Source organism: Arvicanthis niloticus, chromosome 15 (assembly GCF_011762505.2).
Source record: "Arvicanthis niloticus isolate mArvNil1 chromosome 15, mArvNil1.pat.X, whole genome shotgun sequence".
Classification (NCBI taxonomy): domain Eukaryota; kingdom Metazoa; phylum Chordata; class Mammalia; order Rodentia; family Muridae; genus Arvicanthis; species Arvicanthis niloticus.
In genome coordinates, this window is record NC_047672.1 from 148,810 (window position 1) to 160,662 (window position 11,853).

The 11,853-nt window shown below is 45.8% G+C and overlaps 1 long non-coding RNA gene across 5 annotated transcripts; it reads left to right on the forward strand.

The window, feature by feature from the left end:
* Positions 1 to 725: 725 nt before the first annotated feature.
* LOC143434490 (uncharacterized) lies at positions 726 to 11,581 on the forward strand. Of its 5 annotated transcripts, none has more exons than XR_013103956.1 (6): positions 726 to 1,228; positions 4,608 to 4,656; positions 4,836 to 6,681; positions 6,873 to 6,944; positions 7,558 to 7,681; positions 10,551 to 11,581. It is a non-coding gene; the product is annotated as an uncharacterized LOC143434490 (long non-coding RNA). The 5 variants fall into 5 exon arrangements; XR_013103958.1 differs by having other exon boundaries at positions 4,836 to 5,946; positions 6,555 to 6,681; positions 7,558 to 11,581; XR_013103959.1 differs by having other exon boundaries at positions 4,836 to 4,924; positions 5,859 to 6,681; positions 7,558 to 11,581.
* The last annotated feature ends 272 nt before the right edge of the window (positions 11,582 to 11,853 follow it).

Sequence of the window (11,853 nt, forward strand, 5' to 3'; positions counted from 1 at the left end):
GTTTCCCTTATGATTCTGGTTTTTCTTTAGGGTTTATTCATACCTCTCATCTGGTGAAAGGGAGCTGCATTTTCCCTGAGACCAGCATGAAGCTTGTTTTCTAAAACCCCTCTTTAGTGTTAATGGTGTTAGCATTTTGTTTAAAACTCCACCTCACAGCTACCTGGTGACAGCCAGGTATGCTCCTCCCCATAGTTACCTTTCTTTAAAGAGAGATGGGATAAGTTCTATTGGTGTGTGGAAAGCTGTGGGGGAAGGCGGTGGTGTCTCAGCAGGCTCATGCCTCCTGCTGAGATATTTCTTCCCCTGGAGGGACCATGCCTCATGCTGAGACAGCTCTTCCCCAGGAAACCTTCCACAACACAGTATAGTATAGAATATACATTATTCAGGACATGGGGAGGAGAGTTAAGAGGGTAGTAGAAGCAGAGAAAGGCAGAGAGAGGCAGAGAGTAGAGAAGTAGAGGCTGGGCATGAGCATGTGGAGAGAGGGGGAAGGGAAGAGCCCAAGAGGGCCAGAGAAACAAAGAGCAAGAGAGCAAGAGATCAAGAGATCAAAAGAGAGGAAGGGGCAAGCAGCCACCTTTACAGGGGGTCAGGCCTACCCTGCTGTTGCCAGGTAACTGTGGGGAGGAGCATACCCAGCTGTTTCCAGGTAACTTGGGTGGAGTTTAGACAGAATGCTAAGAAATAACCAGGGTATACTTCTTTTTGTGGGTCAGATTGATACCTCCACTGCACCTTGAGTACTGGGCTATGGAAGCTGTTCACCTTTTACAGGAAGAAGAAGGCAAGTGCTGTGAGGAAAGTTCAGGTAAGGTCTGGAGTCAGGCCCTGGTAGGTTGCAAGATCATTGCTCTCAGAGAGGAGGAGCAGGCAGCTGAACAGCCAGAGCTGGAATGGTGGGTTCTCCCCCAGGGCTGGGTGGGGTGAGATTCCTCTTTGAAGACAGAAACAAAAGCTAATGGAGTGCAAACCACTCCTGAGATCTGGAAAATGTCTGATCCTTGTCTGGAAGCACACTTTAACCTTGAGGAGTGGTAAGACTCACTGGCCAATCAAGGCTTCCAGGCAGACCTGCCAATCAGACAAGGAGGCGGGTTCTTCCAGGTGCCATTCTGCAAGTTTCCTGTGCCTGTGCAGGCTTGAATGGTCATCTGTGCCCTGCTCTGAGCTCTGCTGTGGGTGCTGTGTGGAGACCTCAGGGAAGCTCTGAAATGGAGTCATGGTGAGCACAGGATCACTGCCCACAATGAGTAGGGGCAGGCGGCTGAGCAGTGGGAGCTGGGGTGCTAGGTCCTCTCTGGGGCTGCATGGGAAGCATCAGCCAGGTGTGACCACCTGTGAGGTCCCTGGTGATGCTCCTCACTTGTTAGATCAGGAGGTGACCTCTGAGTAACTTCACTGTCATGGCTGATTCTGAATCTGCCCAAAACATTTGGACCAGTTGCTTTCTTGTAGAAAGATGGGTGGTTTCTCTGACTCTGCAGCATATGTATCCTAACCCTTTTGTCTTTTATAGTATACATTAAGAAGACAAGCCTAGCTGAGCAGTGGTGGCACACGCCTTTAATCCCAGCACTTGGGAGGAAGAGGCAGGGGGATTTCTGAGTTCAAGGCCAGCCTGGTCTACAGAGTGAGTTCCAGGACAGCCAGGGATATACAGAGAAACCCTGTCTCGAAAACAAACAAACAAACAAAACCTGTTTTTAAGAAGACAGGCATAAATCTAACAGATCTGCTTTCATACATTACTTGTTTTTGTTTTGTTTAGTTTTTGTTAATTTTTTTCTGTTGAAGTTTTTACTATTAGTTTATTTTTTATGTTTAGTGTTTGATTATTATGTGGTTAAGGGAATTTTTTTTCTCCAGTCTATTGGGTTTTTTTGGATGCTTCTTGTACATTAACAGGCATATTCTTTGGTTTAGAAAATTTTTCCTTTATGATTTCATTGAAAATATTTTCTAGAACTTTGGGCTGAAATTCTTTTTTCTCCTATTTCAATCATCTGTAGTTTTTCCCTTCTCATATGTTGAAGAATTCCTGGTTGTTTATTGCTAGGAAACTTTTAGTATCCACATTTTTTTGACCGATGTATCCATTTTCTTCTATTCATCCTTAATATCTGAGACTCTCTCTTCCTTTTCTGTTCCCTGGGTGAACCTTGTCTCTGTAGTTGTCACTGCACAGGCAATTTCAATGGTCTGCTCTCAGGGACTTAGTAAGTGCTTAAGTCATTCCCTGTCTCCATCACCTGCTGCTGTTGTCAGGTGTGCTTTATATACTCGGACCACCAGCTACAGCTGCTCTCTATGTTTGTTCCCTGTCTCTGTTCTCTGCACATGCCCCCCTCTCTATTCTATGTTTTTACTCTCAGGGCTCTCTCTCTCTTCTCCCTGTCTGTCTGCCTGTCTGCAAGTTCTCTTTCTTGCCTCAATCCCTTCCCCAGGTTCTCACTCATCTCCCTTCCCCAAACAACGTCTTTTGTTTTGTTTTGTTTTGTTTTGTTTTGTTTTGTTTTGTTTTGTTTTGTTTTTTGAGACAGGGTTTCTCTGTGTAGCCCTGGCTGTCCTGGAACTCACTCTGTAGACCAGGCTGGCCTCAAACTCAGGAATCCATCTGCCTCTGCCTCCTAAGAGCTTGGATTAAAGGGGTGTGCCACCACTGCCTGGCTAAACAATGTCTTTTGTACCATATCTGTTGCATGAATTTCCTGGTGACATATTTTCCTGGTTATTATTTATTATATTCCTATGCTGGTGTTTGGTCTCTGGTTTTGAAGAGATTATTGATTTAGGTACTGATTTCTGGATTTTGTCTTGCTTGGGTGGAAGTTTTTTTCCTGGGTTACTGTTTGATGTCTGGATTTACAGAGAGAGTTGCCACAGTGTTGCCTCTTTTACTGACCTGTTTGGTGGGTATGCTTAAGAGGGAATGTTTGCTAATGTTGGAAGCAGGGAGAAGAGGTGGGCAGGAAAGATGATCTTAGAAATCCACAAGGAGACATAGTCAAAACAGAGGTAAAGCTGCCTCTGGTCTTCAGTACAGTGCTAGGGGAAAGTGTGATCATTGCATCTGGGATAATGAGTATTGTGGTAGGTCTATAGAAAGTTTATCTTGTGTCCTTTCAGGCAAGGCATGTGGGTGAACAGGAGCTGTCTTCCCAAGTGGGGGCTATGACACAGGGATGAGGCAGGAAAGGAAAAGCAAATGGGAATGGTCTGCAGTATCTTTACGAGGCATGCACAGTTTTTGAGATTGCACAAAGTCCACTAAAGCAGACGTCCTATGACAAATCCCACTTATCAACTGCCAGTCAAGGTTCAACAGCAGGGTTTAGCTACATATAAATAACTAATAAACCTTAAAGAGGAAAAAAAAAGTTAGCCTACCCATCATAGTTATCAGATCATTTTGCTCCCATTTTTGGTTCCTGCAAATTATGCCAGACATGACAATTCTAAACAATTAAGTTGTTGACCTGTATGTTAATGCCCCAATCTTGCTGGAGCTGCAATAAATACCCAGCACCCATAGACTTGGTCTCTCAGTTTGCACCTGATGCGAGATTGACTGGTGAGAATACTTGTTACTGAGCTCATAGTACAGACCTTTGTGTATTTACATTGCAATAGGTTCTTGGTGGTCTTTGGGGTCCCAGTGACTTGGGCACAACATCTTTGTGGATGGACTGGAACCTCATAACCCTCAGGAATCCCAACCTATCAGTCGAAAGGCTGCCTGTTAAGATGTGTCATTGTTGTTCTTTGTGTCAGTGGCTTGTCTGTCAGAATTGTGTCTGTGTGCCTTGGTTTTTGGATTTTTCTGGAGTATTTGTGGAGAGAGATGACTAAAGTGACTGTGGAAGCACAGTATAGTGAATGCACTGGAGAGTTGAAGCCACAAAGGACTTGGGAGATATTTCAGATCCTGGTGTAGGGGATGGTGTGTCCATGGTCTTAATTTCTGGGAAGGTTAGAGCAGACTTAGAACCCTGCTACAGGGCTCACAGCTACTTTCCTATCTTCATTGTCTCCTCTGTCCAAGTGGAGGAATCTGCTGGGTACCCTTGACCACCCCCTTGTGGCTGTCTATTTTGTGTGTGGCACTTTGTTATTCTCTCACTGAGAAAATGAAACAGACTCCACCCTAGTCGATTTAGTTACTAGCCCCACACCTTGGGTTAACCTTCTTAACAACAGGACCTAGACCCATTGATGAGTCCATGACAGAGAGCTCTTTGAGACAGCAGCATCCAGGGCAAAATCAAGCTCTGCCTACCTTATTTTTTTTGTTTGTTTTTGTTTTTGTTTTTTTTGTTTTTGTTTTTTGTTTTGTTTTGTTTTGTTTGTTTTGTTTTGTTTTGTTTTGTTTTGTTTTGTTTTGTTTTCCAAGACAGGGTTTCTCTGTGTAGTCCTGGCTGTCCTGGAACTCACTCTGTAGACCAGGCTGGCCTCGAACTCAGAAATCCACCTGCCTCTGCCTCCCAAGTGCTGGGATGCGTACCTTATTTTAAAGGGTTAGGTTGCCAGGTAACTGTGGGACAGAGCTTACATAAAATGGTAATAGTGTGTGTGTGTGTGCCTTTGTGTCTCTGTGTGTTTAGACAAGCACATGCTACAGTGTACATATGCTGATCAGAGGAAAACTTTAAGGTATTGTTCAACTGCCCCCCCCCCCCATGGCTTCTGGGATTGAACTCAGCAAGTACTGACCCACTGAGCCACCTCACTGTGCACTTCTCTTCACTTCTTTTGTCTCTGTTCCCAGTCCTGTTACTTCCTGATTATTCTCAGGAGTCAGTAAATTGATAGTTGCAACAATATATCTTCAGGTTGAATCAGTGGCAAGTGTAATTCTCTTCTCCACAATCTGGTTGGCTGAAGACTTCCTGGTACTGGAATCTCCTCCAGACCCATTCATGTAAGCTTGTTTTTCCTCAGTCAAGCTACACAACCTATTGTTATGGAAGGTGTCACACATACTTTACAAAGAGTTTCCTTGTAGTCACATCTGATCTGTCCTTAGATTACTCTGTTCCACAAAGAGATTTAGATATAGCCCTGTGGTGGTGGCCCATGCCTTTACTCCCAGCACTCAGGAGGCAGAGGCAGGAGGATCTCAGAGTTTGAGTTCCAGGACAGGACAGCCAGGGCTACATAGAGAATCCTTGTCTTGAAAATTCAGAGAGAGAGAGAGAGAGAGAGAGAGAGAGAGAGAGAGAGAGAGAGAGATTGAGAGAGAGAAACAGACACACAAAAAGAGATAGAGAGAGACAAACAGAGAGAAAGAGAGAGAGAGAGACTGACTTAGGTATGCTTCCTTGTGCATGTGGGATTGAGTTGTTCAGCATAAGGATAGTTTTTGCCAGATTGTGCTATGCTTAAATATATCTAAAATAATCAACTGGGGTCTGACTGCCAAAGTTTTGCCAGTGCTGGCCACCTGCCTTGTCACCTTACCTCCCATGGCTCTTCTCTCTGCTGCCCATACAGTCTACAGAGGCCTGCTGGTGAGGAGTCTAGCAGAACCAGCAAGGTCCATGTAGAGTGACAGAACTTGTCTCAAAAAATAAGGTGGAGAGTAACTGTAGGAAACAGTAACATTAACCTCTGATCTAGCAGAGTGTGGAACTGGGGACAGACCGTCCCTGAGCCTAACACAGTGCCAAACACTGCCAATGCCTTGAGATTCTTGCTGTACACATATGTAGTAGTTTGAATATGCTTGGCCAGGGAGTGGCACTATTAGGAGGTGTGGCCTTGTTGGAGGAAGTGTATTACTTTGGGGGTGGGCTTTGAGTCCCTCCTCCTAGCTGCCTAGAAAACAGTCTGCTCCTGACTTCCTTTGGATGAAGATGTAGAACTCTCAGCTCCTCCTGCACATTCCTGCCTGGAAGCTCCTATGTTCCTGCCTTGATGATAATGGACTGAACCTCTGAACTTGTAAGCCAGCCCCAATTAAATGTTGTCCTTATAAAAGTTGCCTTGGTCATGGTATCTCTTCATTGCAATGAAAACCCCAAGGAAACATAGTTCACTGGGTAAGTGAAGGTCAAGCCCCACCAAGAGAGGATATTTGAGGGGTGAGAGTGTTACCTCTGTGATAGAAAACATACCTTGCCAGATCAAGGCCCTGAAAAATAAAACATTGCTGGGTCCTAGGATATGAGTACTCAGTTACTGTAGCACCGTGGTTGTCAATCTGGGGTCTCAGTCCCTTTGAGGGATAGGAGACATCCTGCTTGTCAGACATTTATACTATGAATCATAACACCAGCAAAATACAGTTATGCAGTACCAAGAAAATAATTTTATGGTTGGGGGTCATCACAATATGAGGAACTGTATTAGAGGGTTGCAGCCTTAGGAAGGTTGAGAACCACTGCCTTAGCATATAAATGACAGAGTATTCCTTGGTGACATTTCTTCTTTTGTCAGGTGAGCAAGAGCTTGCTATGCAACTAGGTTAGCCTTGATCTTCAGACTGCACTCCTCTTCCTGAGTGCTGGGTTGTAGGCCCCCAAAACACAGTGCCACCTTCCTTTATTCAGATCTACTCCGGGCTCTGGGCAGAACTCTTGGCTCTCACTAAAGAAGAAAGTTCTTCTCCAGTGCTCACTGTCCCCTCAGGACAACTCTGCTTCTGATATGCCTTCAGGTTCAGTTTTGCTTCCAAAAGTAAGATCTTGGTTTGAATGAGGAATGTCTCTCATAGTCTCAGACATTGGAATGCTTGCTGCTCACTCAGTGGCACTATTTGGGGAGGCCTAGGAGGAATGATCTTGGAGGAAGTTGGCTCTAGAGATGGGCTTTAAGGGTTTAAAGACTTGTGTGATTCCTAAGTCCATCTCTCTGCTTTGTGCTTCCAGTTCAAGGTGTGAACTCTCAGCTTCCTGTCCCTCCTGCCCTGCCTTCACTCCTCCACCATGGACTCAGGAATGGTAAGCCCACAAAACTCATCTATAAGTAATCTTGGCCATGGTGATTTTCACACAACGGGAAAATAACCCATACACACCTCCAACCACCAGTCATAGTATTTAATACAAAAAATAAGTTCCATCCTTTTAATTCAAATAGTCTCAACTCCATTTAGAAGAACACCTCAAGTTTCAAATTTTCTGGGAGAAATTGTGGGTAAAAGAAAATATTTATAAAGTAGGGCAGAGGACCCTGGGTGTGGTCCCGCAGTGTTTATTTGGCTTGTAGATCACCCTAGAGGAAGCATGGAATTACATGGTTTCCTGTAGGGAGCCGCGGTTAGCGGTGATAGCATCCGCCATTACAAGATGGCTCAGGCATCCTGTGCTCTCACAAGTAAACAACTAACTTCGCAGGTGCAAGAGGTGAAAGCACGGCAAGCCACTGCCAATCCCGGGGCATAATAAGGGGTGATGAGTGAACAGCCAATCAGAAGTGAACACGCCACTCTAGGGTGCATATAAGCAGTGTCTTTTCCGGGCTTGGTGTCTTCCACTTCAACTGGTACGAGAATAAAGCCTCTCTGTGGTAACTACCCAAACACTGCCTCTCGTGTCTCTTTCTCGGGCAAAGGGGACTGGGGGCGGCGTGGAATATCTGGTGCCGAAACCCGGGAAGGAACGAACCATCTGGCGCCGTGGAGACACCCCCCCCACCCCCCGAGACTCGGGACTGGTTAAAAGACCACAGCATCGAGGTACGTCTCTGATCTTTGCGAGTGGATTTTCACCCATTGCCGCCACTGCAGTAGTTGGCCTCTTGCTTGTGTTGCTTTTGTTTTTAGCTTATTTGTGTTGTAGGGATCCAGCTCACAGCACAGCTATTAGGGCAAGTCAAGAGGTTTCAGGAGAGGTCCACTCCAGGGTATCAGAAACAGAGCGTGTTAGCCGGCATCAGGCCAAGGAACCTGGGGAAAAAGATCAGGCCAAGGAGCCTGGAAAGGAGAAGCAGGCAAAAAAACCTGGGCAACAAAGGCAGGCCAAGGAGCCTGGTCAAAGAAAAGAGTACTCAAAGGGAACAGGGGCCACTGCAGGGCCTGTTAAGGTTAAGGACCCTTCACCAGCTGGTGGAGAGAGAGTGAGGTCAAAAGGACCCCCCTATACCCCATTAAGGAGCTTCCGCCATAGACCTTAGCAGCTCCGAAGAAGAAAACCTAGGAGAGGAGGCACCCACCTATGCAAAAAATAACCATTCTGAGATAAGACTAAGAAAGACCTTGAGCCCCTCCGCCCCGGCCTTGCCTCCGGCCTATGCCCCGGGCAGTGCCTCTAATTCATTTCTCAGCCCAGGAGATCGGAGACAGCTACAGCTTGCATTTCCGGTCTTTGAAGCAGCAGAAGGAGCACGTGTTCATGCCCCAGTAGAGTATAGGCAGGTCAAAGAATTAGCTGCGGCAGTACATAAATATGGAATTGGGACTAATTTTACTGTATCCCAAGTGGAGAGATTAAGTGCAGCTGCTATGACGCCAGGAGACTGGCAGGACACAGTGAAGGGGCCAATACCTAGAGTGGAAGGCCTTGTGGCACGAGGCACTGCAAGCACAAGCCAGGATTAATGCAAACACTGAGGGACAGCAATTATGGACTTTTGACATGCTGGCTGGAGTTGGCGCACACACAAACGACCAGACCGCTCACCCTTGGCAGGTCTACGCACAAATATCGACAACTGCTGTTAAGGCCTGGAAGTCTCTCCCCAGGCGAGAAGGCAGTAACCTTTATTTGTCCAAGATAATTCAGACATCTAATGAATCCTTCTCTGACTTTGTGGCCCACATGGCCGATGCCACTGGCAGAATCTTTGGGGAACCAGAGCAGGCAATGCCATTAATTGAACAAATGATCTTTGAAAATGCCACAGCTGAATGCCGTGCAGCCATTGCTCCTCGGAGAGCCAAGGGATTACAAGAATGGTTAAGAATCTGTAGCAGCTTGGGAGGCCTCCTCACTAATGCAGGGCTTTCGGCAGCAAATTTAGAGGTGGCTGCTGTCCTTCTCCAAGGTCAGGGACTCGATAGACCCCCGCCATGGCCGGGGAGGGGAGCCGTCTGTGTTTTTCCACAGGGTGAAGACAATCCAATTTGGGTCCCCACGCAACTGGTGTAAATCGTGAAGAATGAAGCTAGATTGCAAGATAATGACTCTGATTCTCCTGATGCTGATGTTCGATTTGGGGATAAGTATACCACTATGGGCCACAGTTAGATCTTGGCCTGTTCCCATGCCAGTACATTCAAATTCTGCAGTGCTGCCATTGTTTACAGCTGCTGAGTGTTACATGGATGCCCCGTGCTCTCGGCACACCCACCAGCAGCCTGAGTTATATAATGCTACAAGTTTTCCATTAAATTTTACACTTTGTTTTGTGGCAGCAAGCAAGGGTAATAGACAAGTAAACTGCATACACCTTGTATGATTCTTAAGAAAGCTACTCTTGCTAATTGGGTGGATCCTGTGACTTACAGTAAGGTAGAGACAAGAGTGCTAGGGGCTGTCTTGAATCAGATTAGTTCAGGACAGATGGAAGGATCGGGAAATTTCGGTCTGAATTAATCAGCACCTATAAACATTACCACCACCATGATTGGAAGTAATGTTACTATCATTAAGAGGTCCAATTGGCATACCAATAATGCCACTTCGCAACAGATGATACCGTGGTACTATCCAGATTTGTCCTTTCCAGTGGTGTTTTCACCTTGCCAGTCTAAGATTAAACCCAAGAAACAAATTGCCAAAGGATTTAATTTATCCCCTCCTCTCGATTTGGCTATAATGAATAATACAGGTAAGAGCACTGGCATAGAAAATATTTGGCCCTTTTATCATTGGGTGTTGAGTAATGAGGCTGGAGCTAGTGCCAGTGTATCTGCCTTTGCCTTGTTGAATGGTATATTTCATGAAGTACAAAATGTTTCAGCTACATGATCTAATATCTCTAGCCATTTGGATAACATTAAAATTAATAAGGTGTTTAGGAATGTATCTGCACAACCGGTGTCAGTGTGTGTGGACCCCCCATTTTTCTTTATGTTATCCAACTTTCAAAATAATTCTGATATCTTGGATTGTAAGAATGTTACATGCTTTTTAGCACAATGCTGGAATGGATCACTAGACCTAGCCTTGGTTGTGCATGTGCCTACCTTTGTGCCCATCCCAGTAGAAGCCGATCCTGAAACTTTCCCTATTACATCATTAATAAGACATAAAAGAGACTTTGACATTATTACAGCCATTATCACTGCTATTACCATCTCTGAGCTGCAGCTGTGACAGCCAGCTTAGCCTTAGCTAATCAAGTTACAGAAGCTACTGTTGTTAATCAAATTTCAGAAAGGACTTCTGAGGCTTTGACCACTCTACAGAAAGTGGATGCACACTTGGCATTGGGCATTCTGTTGGTCAATCAGAGAGCTTATTTGCTCCAAGCCCATGTGGAACAACTCACAGATGTGGTTCAAATGAGCTACGTGTCAGCAACCCCACATCTATGTATTACACCTCTGAGATTTGTGAATGATGCACTTGTTCAAAGCCATAATCTTTCTGCTTATTTACAAGGGAGTTGGACTGGGGAGCTGGACAGGATGCAGCAGCAATTGCAGATCCGGATCTTGAGCCTTGATGGAACACGAGTGGACCCTGTTGCCCTTGGCGATTTTACTTCTTGAATTTCTTCTGCCTCTTTCTTTCTTTAAGGAATGGGTGGGGATAGGCCTGTTTGGTGCAGCCCTATGTTGTGGATTAGTGTTCATGTTATGGTTGGTCTGTAAGCTCAGAGTCCAAAAAAAACGTGACAAGGTCGCTATCGCCCAAGCACTCGCAGCCTTGGAGCAAGGATCTTCCCCTGAAATTTGGCTCTCTATGCTAAGAAAGTATCTGATGACTGAGACCCTCAGTCGATGCACCCCAAGGGTTCAGCCCATTGCACTGGGTCGATGAGAGGTCTAAGTCCAGCCAGCCCTTGCCTGAATAACTGTGGTATCTGAATATTTAGAGGTGTTTATGAGTGGGTACTCGACAGGGAATGTTCCACGAGTGTGGATAGATTTCCCGAAAGTATGCCTGATTGCACAAAGGTTTGATGCCAAGAAACCTCCTCCCCTGGTGGCGCCCCAGGGTGGAGGCTCCCTTTCCCCGTCAAAAGGCATCGAGATGGGTATGGGAAGTATTACTCATTGCACCACAACAAGAGAAGAAACCCATTACACTATCTCATTTTGCACAGGGGATCAGGCCTCTGCTTTCTCTCACTGAGTTGGTGCCGCGCCTGATAGGCAAAAGGCTGTTCCATCTTAATAATATAGATAGGGGGAGATGTAGGGAGCTGCGGTTAGCAGTGATAGCATCTGCCATTACAAGATGGCTCGGGCATCCTGTGCTCTCACAAGTAAACAACTAACTTCGCAGGTGCAAGAGGCAAAAGCGCGACAAGCCACTGCCAATCCCGGGGCATAAGGGGTGATGAGTGAACAGCCAATCAGAAGTGAACACGCCACTCTAGGGTGCATATAAGCAGTGCCTTTTCTGGGCTTAGTGTCTTCCACTTCAACTGGTACGAGAATAAAGCCTCTCTGTGGTAACTACCCGAACACTGCCTCTCATGTCTCCTTCGAGGGCGAAGGGGACTCGGAGTGGCGTGGAATAGTTTTCTGCCTCCCAATCCTAACTCCTCCCCTTAGTTTTCCCTCTGGAGAATTCCTGCTTTAGAACAGAATGTAAGCTCTTTTGGTGATGGGAGCATTGGTTTGCCTTATGAGTTTATAAATGTCTAGCAAAAAAGTCCCTAAATTCAGGTATTCATGACTAAGATGTTCACCATGGTGTTCCTCACCACCTGAGTAATTCAACAGTCATCTACTGA